Genomic DNA, 11103 nt, shown 5'->3' with positions numbered 1-11103 from the left:
AGTGAAAATCTTCGAATGGGTATCGAGACGTATTCGAAATTGCAACCTGGAGTGGCAATCATGGCTTACGTGTCCAAACTCATATGGTGAACTTTAGTTGTACATATTCTGCAATCTCAGCAGTCTTTTGTGTTCCCATTTGTTTAGGTTCTGTAGGCATTGTTTTGCTGCTTCTTTTGCCTCTTGTTTGGCATTTTTGTTTTTTTGTGACTATTTGTACATTTTTTCCTTTTTTATATTATTGTTGGCTTAAATAAAAACTTTAATAAAAAGCCTTTGATTGTGTAGATTGGAATTTCGTTAGTTCCATAATGAGATCTATGGGGTTTGGGTTCAAATGGGTAAAGTGGATTCAAGCGTGTCTATCTTCGACCTCTATCTCGGTTTTAATTAACGGCTCACCAACTGACCAATTCTTCCCCAAAAGAGGTGTAAGGCAAGGAGATCCACTCTCCCCTTTCCTTTTCATCCTTGGGGGGAAGGTTTAAACTATCTTTTGAAAGTTGCAACCAATAAAAGTTTGATTAATGGTGTCAAGGTTGGAAATGATAAGGTCGTCGTATCTCATCTTCAATATGCCGACGACACTGTTATTTTTGGAAATTGGAACAAAGTTGAAGTTAGGAACATTTTGAAAATCCATAAATGTTTTGAGGATCTCTCGGGTCTTAAAATTAATCTTTGCAAAAGTTGTGTTTATGGAATTGGCACTTCCAATATCGAATTAAATAACATTGCCACTTGGTTCGGGGTGTAAGGAAGGAACTTTCTCATTCAATTATCTCGGTTTACCAATCGTTGCTAATCTAAAACGTCATAACAATTGGTCACCTATTATTGATAAATTTAAAAAAAGTCTAGCCGATTGGAAAGCAAAATCTATTTCATATGGTGGACGTGTAACTCTCATCAAAGCAGTGTTAAGTAGCCTCCCGCAATACAACTTCTCCCTTTTCAAGGCACCGATGAGTGTTATTAAAGAACTTGAAGGTATGCGTCGCGATTTCTTTTGGGACGGGTCTAGTGATGAAAGGAAAATGGCTTGAGTCAAATGGAACAGAATACTATTGCCTTTCGAATTTGGTGGTTTAAATGTTTGTTCTCTAAAATTAAAAAATATTTCTCTTATATCAAAATGATGGTGGAGATTTCTTACCAATGAAAACACCTTATGGGTCGCATAATTAAGAGCATATATGGGGAAAATGGTGGTTTGGGATGTTTTACTAATGTACCCGAAAACTAATTGAAAAAATTTTCGGGTCGCACTTGGTTTAATATTATTAACACTGAACAAGCCCTAAACAAGTTAGGGTGTAATTTTTCTAACGTGTTTGTTAAGGATGTAGGATTGGGCAGGGACACTAGTTTTTGGCATGACAAATGGACTGGTGACACCCCCTTGTGCGAGAAGTTTCCAAGACTTTATAGGTTGGAGGTTGAAAAAACAGCTTTTATTGCAAATCGAGTTTCCAGGGCTGCAGATTCTGCCACTTTCAGTTGGGCCTGGAGCGTGCAACCCAAATGGCGGGCCGAAGATGTATTATCCACACTAATAAATATCGTCAAGCAGCACCCTTTTTCGAGTAATGAAAATGCATCTTGGATTTGGAAACATAATCACAGCGGGATATTTACCACGGACTCCTGTATGCAATATATGAACTTGCTGTTAGTACCCTCCCCAAATCTCGTGGACCCCACTGATTAAAACCCCTTCGTCCCGCAAAAAATTGAGATCTTCATCTGGAGGGCGAAACAAAACAAACTTCCCGTTCAACTTGAACTTGACAAAAAAGGAATTGATTTACATTCAACGCGATGCCCGGTTTGTGATGATGGAATTGAATCACTTCACCACACCCTCTTAACGTGTAGTAATTCAATTGACATTTAGAATAAAATTCAAAGGTGGTGGAAACTAGATCATTTACACCTCTCATGCCTCGCGGACCTAGCCAAATGCCAAAACAGACAATTAAACACCACTCTAGGCTCAACTATTTGGCAAGCGGTAGTTTGGATGACAAGCTATTGTATTTGGCTCCATCGTAACGATCGTGTTTTCGGGAACAATAATCTTAGCTCTTCAAAGATTGTGTAAGATATTCAAGCAAAAAGTTTTGAATGGATTAATTGTCATTGGAAGAAAAGAAATCTAGATTGGCTAAAATGGATTACCAACCCGAGAAGTTTCGATACCATCCCCGCAAAAGAAGGAATTAGTTAAGTGCAGGTTTTTTATGCCGGCTTTCTCGATTACTACTTGGCTCGGGGCTAAGTGGTGTATGGTTGAATACTTTATCGCTGACGATTTCAGCAGTGTATCTCGATAATACTCCAGCTTGTCTTGTACAAGTTGTCCCCTTCTCCTTGTAGTAAAAGAGAGACGATGACATTTTCCTGCAAATTCATCTTTGACCAACCCTTTCTGTATAGCTACATTCCATTTCTGTTTATTCGAGTTTTTTACTTGTAATGTTTTAGTCTTTTCATGTTCTGTAAATTAGTTCTTTGTTTTGAACCACATGTTGTAATCTTTGTTTATTTTAATAAAAATTTTATTGGCCTTTTAAAAAAAACAAAATTTTCATTTTAGTATTTTGATTTTTTATGTTAATGTTAATGTTAATATTCCAAAATGTCCTCTATTAAATTTAGGGGTGTTCAAAATATCCGAAATCCGAAATCTGAAATCCGAAATTCAGATCCGAATCCGAATCCGGAAATATCCGAAAAATCGGATATCCGATTTTTCGGATTCGGATATCGGATGGGATTTTTAAAAATTTCGGATATTCGGATATCCGAATATCCGAATATCCGCAAATTTCGAAAATTATCCGAAAATTATCCAAAAAATATCTGAAATATTCGAAATATCCGAAAATTATCTGAAATATCCGAAAAATATACGAAAATATTTGAAGTTCTTCAAAAATATCGGATATTTGGATAATCCAATATTCGAATCCGAAATTTCGAATATCCGAAAATCGAATATCTGAAATTTCATATTCGAATTTCGAATGGAATTTTTCACTATTCAAATTTTCGAATATCTGAAAATTCGGATATCCTAATTTCGGATATCCAAAAATGAACACCCCTAATTAAATTCTAATAACAAAGTTGTGTTTAAAAATAACTTAGGTAATTCGGGTGATCTCTTTATCATTGTTGAAAATATCAATTCTGTGTATCCATCAATATGTTGCAATTATTTGTACCTTATTCATAAAAAGCGTACCTAATAGGATTAAACCGTTATTAACGACTATCACCATATCTGAAAACCAACGGTGTTCATCCACTTCACAAAAATCACTGACAGATACACATATATCAATTCAAATTCAATCAAGGACAAATTGTCCAAAAAGGTAACGTAAGTTACCATATTTACCAATAGAGGTATAATTCATAATTTCGTTCTTAAAAAAGATTATATACTCAAAATCGATGCATATTAGGGGAATATTGAATTGGTGGTGAGTCATTAGGTTGAAACCACTGTGGAGTGTGTCCTGTGGGAATAATGACAATAAAAAAAGGGGCTGATCCTGCCACACTTAAATTTGATCCAACCACACCAATTATTGTAAACTTCCCAATATACCCTTTTAGGTTATTTTATGATTAACATTTGAAAAAAAAAATTAAAACTTTATTTCCTAGAGACTCTTCTTTGTCATCCCACTCGTAAGTCATACTACCTATTATGCTTTAATCACACCATCATGTTTCCATCTTTCTCTGCTATAATATTAAGTCATCAAATTATATTTTCAACCTAACCTACACAATTATCATCATATCTATCTTTTTTTTTAAACAGCTGGAAATTTTATTAAAAACTAGCATGAAGCTAGAACATTACAAAGATAATAAAGGAGTACATAACCAAACGTTCCAATTTATATTAGCTTTCCTATAACGCGAAGAAAGCCAATCGAAGGAGGAAAGAACAATCGAATCAATAATATGACATTTTTTGAACTTGAACGGGTCGAAAATACTACCGTTTCTGAAACGCCAAAGGGACCATAACGTAGCATAGCTAATGGCTTCCAAAATGATAGACTTTTCATGACTTTGGAACTTTGTCATAATCTATTGCCATAAAGCATCCACTGATTGCCATACTGGGAGCACAATATCTAACCATGATGCTATGAAGCCCCAAACTTGAACTGCAATGTTACATTCGAAAAAAATGTGGGTGAGATCCTCAACTTGATTAGAACACGATGGACAAAAAGGGTTATCCAATTCGATCCCTCTCTCCAAAAGATTGCATTTATCGGGAAGCTTATTCAGCCGAGCACGCCAAAGAAAGAAATTAATTTTAGGGGGAACAAACTTGCACCAGTGAGTAGGCCAATTACTCAACACATCACGATTGATAAGATTACGAAAACCACTTACAGAGAAGGATTCGTTAGGCAGGTTCGGGCACACCCATTTGTCACTCGAAGTAGAAAGAACAACATGATCAATAGTAGCAGTCAGGTCAGTGAGCTGCTGCGATTCAGCCCCTGATCGAATGGGTCTACGTCAAACCCAATTTCTTCCACTATTCGAAAACCGATCATACACCGTGCAAGATTTATCAGATTCAAGGGCGTATAAGCGAGGAAATCGATCACGAAAATTAGAATCATTAACCCAGTTATCTAGCCAAAATAAAGTATCTTGACCATTTCCAATCCTAACAGAAAAAACATTACAAATGGAGGGGAGCTGCATATGGAGATCATGAATATAACGATTAATGACAGTCCATGGACTACTTACATTTTGGTTGATGATGGGAGAAATACCATCCCACTGCACTCCATGAATAGCTTTAATAACCGAAACCCAAAGCCAATCTTTACAAGAAACATACCTCCACCTCCACTTATATAAAAGAGCTTTATTTAGCGAGTCAAAGCTAATAACACCAAGGCCACCTTTATCTCTAGGTTTGAGACTAAGGTCCCATTTGATCCAATGAATTTTGCGATCCACTTTAGTGCTACCCCATAAAAAACTAGACCGAAGAGACTCTAGGTGATTGAGGACACCTTTCAGCACTTTGAAGATGGATAAGTAGTATGTTCCAAGGGCACCCAAAACTGATTTAATCAACGTAAGGCGACCACCAAAAGATAGAAGATTCATCTTCCAACTTGCAAGACGTTTCTCCACCTTATTAATAATTGGTTTCCAGTTAGCAACAAGCCTCATATTAGCACCAATAGGAATGCCAAGGTAGGAGAATGGGAAAAAAGACGGATTACAACCAATAATTGATGCGAGTCTGTTAAGTTCCATAGAAGGAACACCAATTCCAAGCAGAGAAGATTTGTGGACATTTAATTGTAATCCAGAGACTAAGTAGAAACAATTCAAAATATCAATAAGGTTCTTAACATTGAAATCACTCTATTCCCCTATAAAAAGAGCATCGTCTGCAAAAAAAGAGTGAGATAAAAGAACGGAACTAGAATGGTCACCAACAGATAAACCTTTGAATAATTCCCGATCCATTGCGTCCATAAGAGCAACATGGAGACCCTCCACACAAATAATAAAGAGAAAAGGGGAAAGAGGGTCGCCTTGACGGAGACCACGATCGATTTTAAATTCATCCGTCGGGCTTCCGTTAATAAGAATCGAAGCAAAAGAGGAAAGAAGACACCCTTTAATCCAGTGAACCCATCTTCAACCAAAACCAAGATTAGTAAGCATTGAGATAAGAAAATCCCACCTAATCGAGTCAAAAGCTTTCTCGAAGTCCACCTTTAGAATCATGGCTTTTTTCTTCTTACGTTTACACCAACCAAGAATCTCGTTAATGATCAACGGGCCATCTAAAATTTGTCTGCCTTTGATAAACGCGGATTGCTCCCGGATAATTACGTGATCAATGACCAATGAGAGTCTATTAGCAAGGAGTTTTGATAGGATTTTATATTGGATCCCGATGAGGCTAATAGGGCGGTAGTCCTTAACAAAGAGAGGGTTATCAATCTTCGGAATCATGGTGAAAAAAGCAGAATTGCAGCCTTTAGGAATAAATCTCAAGGAGTGGAAATTGTGAACGAAAGCGAATATATCAATTTTGATCAACTCCCAAAAATGCTTCACAAACCGAAAGGAGAACCCATCGGGACCGGGAGCCTTGTCATCCCCACAACCCCACACCGCGTTCTTAATTTCTGATTCAGAAAAAGGTTGTTCCAATTGAGAAGCTAACTCCGCTGTTAAAGGGTGCAAGTGGGCACTTGGTTTCACAATTTTGACAGTGTTTAAACACGTAAATTTGTCTTTGAAGTATTGAAGAAAAGTGCTCTTGACAAGATCCGGGGAAGTGACCCATAGACCATTTGATAGAATACCCGTAACCCCAACTTTCCTACGCTTCCGGTTAATCGAAGAGTGGAAGAAAGATGAATTTTCATCGCCTTGTAGGTTCCAAAGTTTTTTGAACTTTTGAGCCACATTCATGCTCTCTCGTTTTTCTATCAAAGACAAGTCCTTGATGGCATTAATACGTTGTCTTGAAAGGGCTATGTTATCTCCCCCATTAAATAACTCATCATCAATCAAGTCAATAGAAGCTAGGAGATTTTTTTTTTCATCACAGCAAGAGATTAGATGCAGTTTATGCCAAGCCTTGAGATTACACTTAACATGCTGCAATCTGATTTTAAAAACAATGAAAGGGATTTTACCATTGCTCTCGCTAGTAATCTGAGGATCATACCAGGCTTTTCTAACCACTTCTTCAAAACCTTCGATCATAAACCAAGAAGCAAATAGTTTAAATGGTGTAGGACCGTAATTCTGATGATCAATATATAAGACTATCGGACAATGGTCTGACCATAAGTTTGGAAGAACACGACCAATTAAATCCGGACAAGAATCGATGAAACCATTAGACAGAAGGAAATGGTCCAGCTTTGCTCGGCTATCACAAGATTTACTAGAACGTGTTAAAGCTCTACCACCCATCGGCAAGTCCACCAGGCCAGTAGAGGAAATAAATTTATTAAAATCGCTCGCAGAAAGAGAACAAAAATTAGAACCTTGTCTTTCGATGGCACTCCTAACCGCATTAAAATCGCCAAAAAGAACGTAATCTCCGGGATTGATTGACATAAACGCGGATAAAAAATTCCAAAGTCTGAGCTTGTTGCATCTATCTTGAGGAGCATATATATTAATGATGTAACAACTGTTCGAATTATAAGATCTTGAACCTTCAACTATAAGAGCATTTTCGAAGGATAAGATACGCTTCTTGCAGAAAACGGAGGGATCCCAAACTGTAATTAATCCACCCGACCTACCTCTAGCACTAGAACAAGCGACATCGAAAGAAAGATTACCCCAAAAAGACTTCACGATAAAAAGATCCAGCTGAGTTAGTTTCGTTTCTTGAATTCCTAGAATCCCAACTTTATAGTCGTTACATAAATTACGAATCCACAATTGTTTTTGATTGAAACTCACCCCTCCTCCAATGTTGATGGAAAGAATATGCATTAAATGGGTTTTTTAGCACCCATTCTAGCTAACATACTCTTTAAATCTGCTTGACTTCCCTTCATATCGTAACCGAGAGATATTCCAACTGAGATTATGTTATCAATTTTGTCCACCATAACGTATTCAGACTGTTTTTTAGGCGGATAATTAGCTGTATCTGAGGTTTTCGAAAAAACAGGCTCACCGTTAGAAAATTTGGGTGAGAAAAAACGTTTACCATTAAAACCGGGAGGCTTGGAAAGAGAAGGTGATGTGCACGTAGGAAAAACAGGATCAACTGGAACGGATTTAGCATCACAATCAGAAGGGCAGTAGGTTTCTTTATTAATGAAGTCTGCCTGAACAGTAGAATCCACACTTTCATTGTGGACGGCATTTTCTATACCATCAGAATCAACCTTACCTTTCTGATTCACCTCACCCGAATTCACAGACTTAGAGGGAATATTTAATTCGTAGTCGTCAAAAGAATCTTTAACAAATTCCCCTTCTTCCAGCACCTCTTGGTTAGTAGAAACCGAATGGTCGTCGTTACCACGGATATCGTCCTCAGATTTATCGAACACGGATTCGTTTAAAACCTTCAAGATTGAAGGGTTCCAATCCTCCACTTCTTTGACAAAAATGGTGTAATCCTTTTTCAGAACATTAACAACAGCCCGCTCGTGGATCATATCCAAAACAGAAGTTAAAATACATACTTTACCACTACCTTTTGTATCTTCAATGTTCGAGTCTTGAAAAAGCACCCTTCCAAAGTGAAATGCAATCTTGTTAAAAACATCAGAGTTCCAACCTTTGGCAGGCAAACCCAAAATTTCGATCCAAATAGTCCTGTCCATGATCGAAAAAGAATCGGAGTATGGTCGGATTTTAGATAGAGAGTTACGAACGAGTAAATTATTTGAAAAATTATCACGAGACTCGGTGTTTGGGAATTCAATCCAAACCCAAGCTCCACCCATGTACTCAACCGGAAGAGACTCAAACCCTTCATCATGCCACATACGATTAAGAAATGGGATTTGAGATGGGATATTAGCCTTTCCAAACAAAATGAGGTTGGTATTTTCAAGATCCCAAAGCTCATCATCCTCAACTAAAATCCTTTTAGGAGGAGTTACATTAACAGGGATAGCCTGGGAACCACCGACAATTGATGCATATGAAGCACCTTGCACGTTTCTATGCATATTAGAGGAAGAACCATTATTATTTTTCTGAGGGGGAATCGAAGTTTGCTTACCAAATGTATCAGATTTTTTTTTTGATGCAGATTTGTCAAATCGAGCGAGAGATGCGTAAATATGAAAATTGCCGACCCAGGTGGATGAGATAGCCGCTTCCAGATCTTTGATCGATGAGACATTTATGAATCGAACGAAAGCAAATCGATAACCTTTTTTCGAAAGTTTGCGAGCGACGTATACATCGATAATCTTTCCATGTTTGGAACAGATCTCACGTATATCGTTAGATTCAAAGTGGTGTGGGAAATTCGTGACGTAAATCGTTGTGGAGATTTTATCGGCATATTGATGGTCAGGGTTGGGTAAGGGAGCCATATCAATTATGGGTATGAAATCCGGCGAACAATTGCCGGAATCACCTGTGGAGGAATTAGATCGTGTTCATCATATCTATCTATCTATCTATCTATAAAAGTTGAGTCCTAGGACATTAAGTATGGTTTAATAAATGTAAGTTACCTCATTATGATTAATACCCATGTAAAAGAAAAAAATAGAAAAAAAAATAAACACCACTCATTACAAGGATATTAAATATGATGATTAACCATTCTATCTATTAAATGATGGTAAAAAAAAATGTCTATATATTGAGTTTTCATGTATTTATGCATACGTACATCTATATTAAATTATAGTAACATATAGTTAAAGGTAAAAGAGTAATAATACTAAGTACCTATAATTATTATACGACACTTTTTTATGGTTTTCTATGCATACATTTCATGCTCACAGAGACATGTTTTCTATGCATACATTTCATGCTCACAGAGACATGTTAGAAAGGGTGTTGATTCGTACACCACTTGTTTTTAGCCGTTCACCACCAAAGGTGTTTTACAGTGTTGTACAGTACAACACTGTAAAGCACTTTTGATGGTGTACGGCTAAAAACAGGTGGTGTACGAATAACTCCCCTGTTAGAAATGCAATAATTTTACTAACTGGAAAGAGAATATAAACTATAAAAACGCCTACCTCATTACTTTTAAGTATATTAAATTAAATGCCCGTTCTCAATTTTTAACTTCTGATCTACCCTAATATTTTATTCTTCCAACGGCTTTATGTTTCATTTATTTCCATTTCCCTATATATAAGTAGCGAGTTGCATTCACGCTTATGCATCACAAATATTCCATTCCATATATGTATAATTTGTATTTGTATAATCAACTAATCATCAAAATTTTCATCACATATCCTTCAACAAAATTTCAAATATAACTGACTAATGCCTCAGAGAAGTCACTAACATAAAAAGTCATTGTGGTCTAAGTTATCACGAATTTTTTTTTCACATTTTACAATATACCCACAAGCTCACATTTGTATACATGTGTATGGGATTCTATCTATTTATTCAACTTTAGGTACAACTTTGTAAGTTTGGTTGTAAATTGTGTGCAATAAACATTTTTCAGTTTTTCGTAGATTATTCCTCCTTATATTCTTTCATCAGTATACTAACTTATTTATTGCTTTTTTATGATTAGTGTATATATATATATATATATATATATATATATATATATATATATATATATATATATATATATATATATAATTTTTTTTTTGAACGGCAAGCTTGCATCAGCGTATCATTTATTTCAACGACACTCATCATTTGCACATACACACGCGTTCGGGCAGGAAACCCGAACCATATTACAGGGATCCGAACCTTAAACCATCCCGAGGGGCAGGCGGGTCGGATCTGGGTCCTGAATAGGTCGGTAAAACCTTCCCAGGGGCAACCCGGCTTATGGTAAGTAAACCTACCACGAGTATTTTTAAAGAGTGGGACTCGAACTTGAGTCCACTCTCCCCCTTGCCCTGGCCCCACCTAAGTGAAACCAAGGATACCAACCAGCCACTGCTATATATATATATATATATATATATATATATATATATATATATATATATATATATATATATATATATATATATATATATACTTTATTTAAGTATTATATAGTCAAGGGTTCATTTAAGAACCAAATAAATTGCAAGAACCAAGAGAACTAATCTGGAGCGTTTGTCCAAAAAATCTACGGTGAAATGAATTGATGGCAAGATTGTAATTTAGATCATGTTCATGTATTATTTTATAGGGAATTAAAGGGCTCTTGAGGGATTTCGCAATCCCCTAGATGCGGTTCTAAATGAAATATAATCTCATTTATTGTCTTTTAACATTTCATAAATGTTTTTACTTCTCTCTCTTTAACTGTATCCCCTTCAAGACCGTAACTGCCGCCACATCATATCCATACCAACATCTCACAACAAATTGGTTAACTAA

The sequence above is a fragment of the Rutidosis leptorrhynchoides genome, chromosome 2 (genome assembly GCF_046630445.1).
Source record: "Rutidosis leptorrhynchoides isolate AG116_Rl617_1_P2 chromosome 2, CSIRO_AGI_Rlap_v1, whole genome shotgun sequence".
In the NCBI taxonomy this organism is placed as follows: Eukaryota; Viridiplantae; Streptophyta; class Magnoliopsida; order Asterales; family Asteraceae; genus Rutidosis; species Rutidosis leptorrhynchoides.
This window is presented reverse-complemented; position numbering follows the sequence as displayed.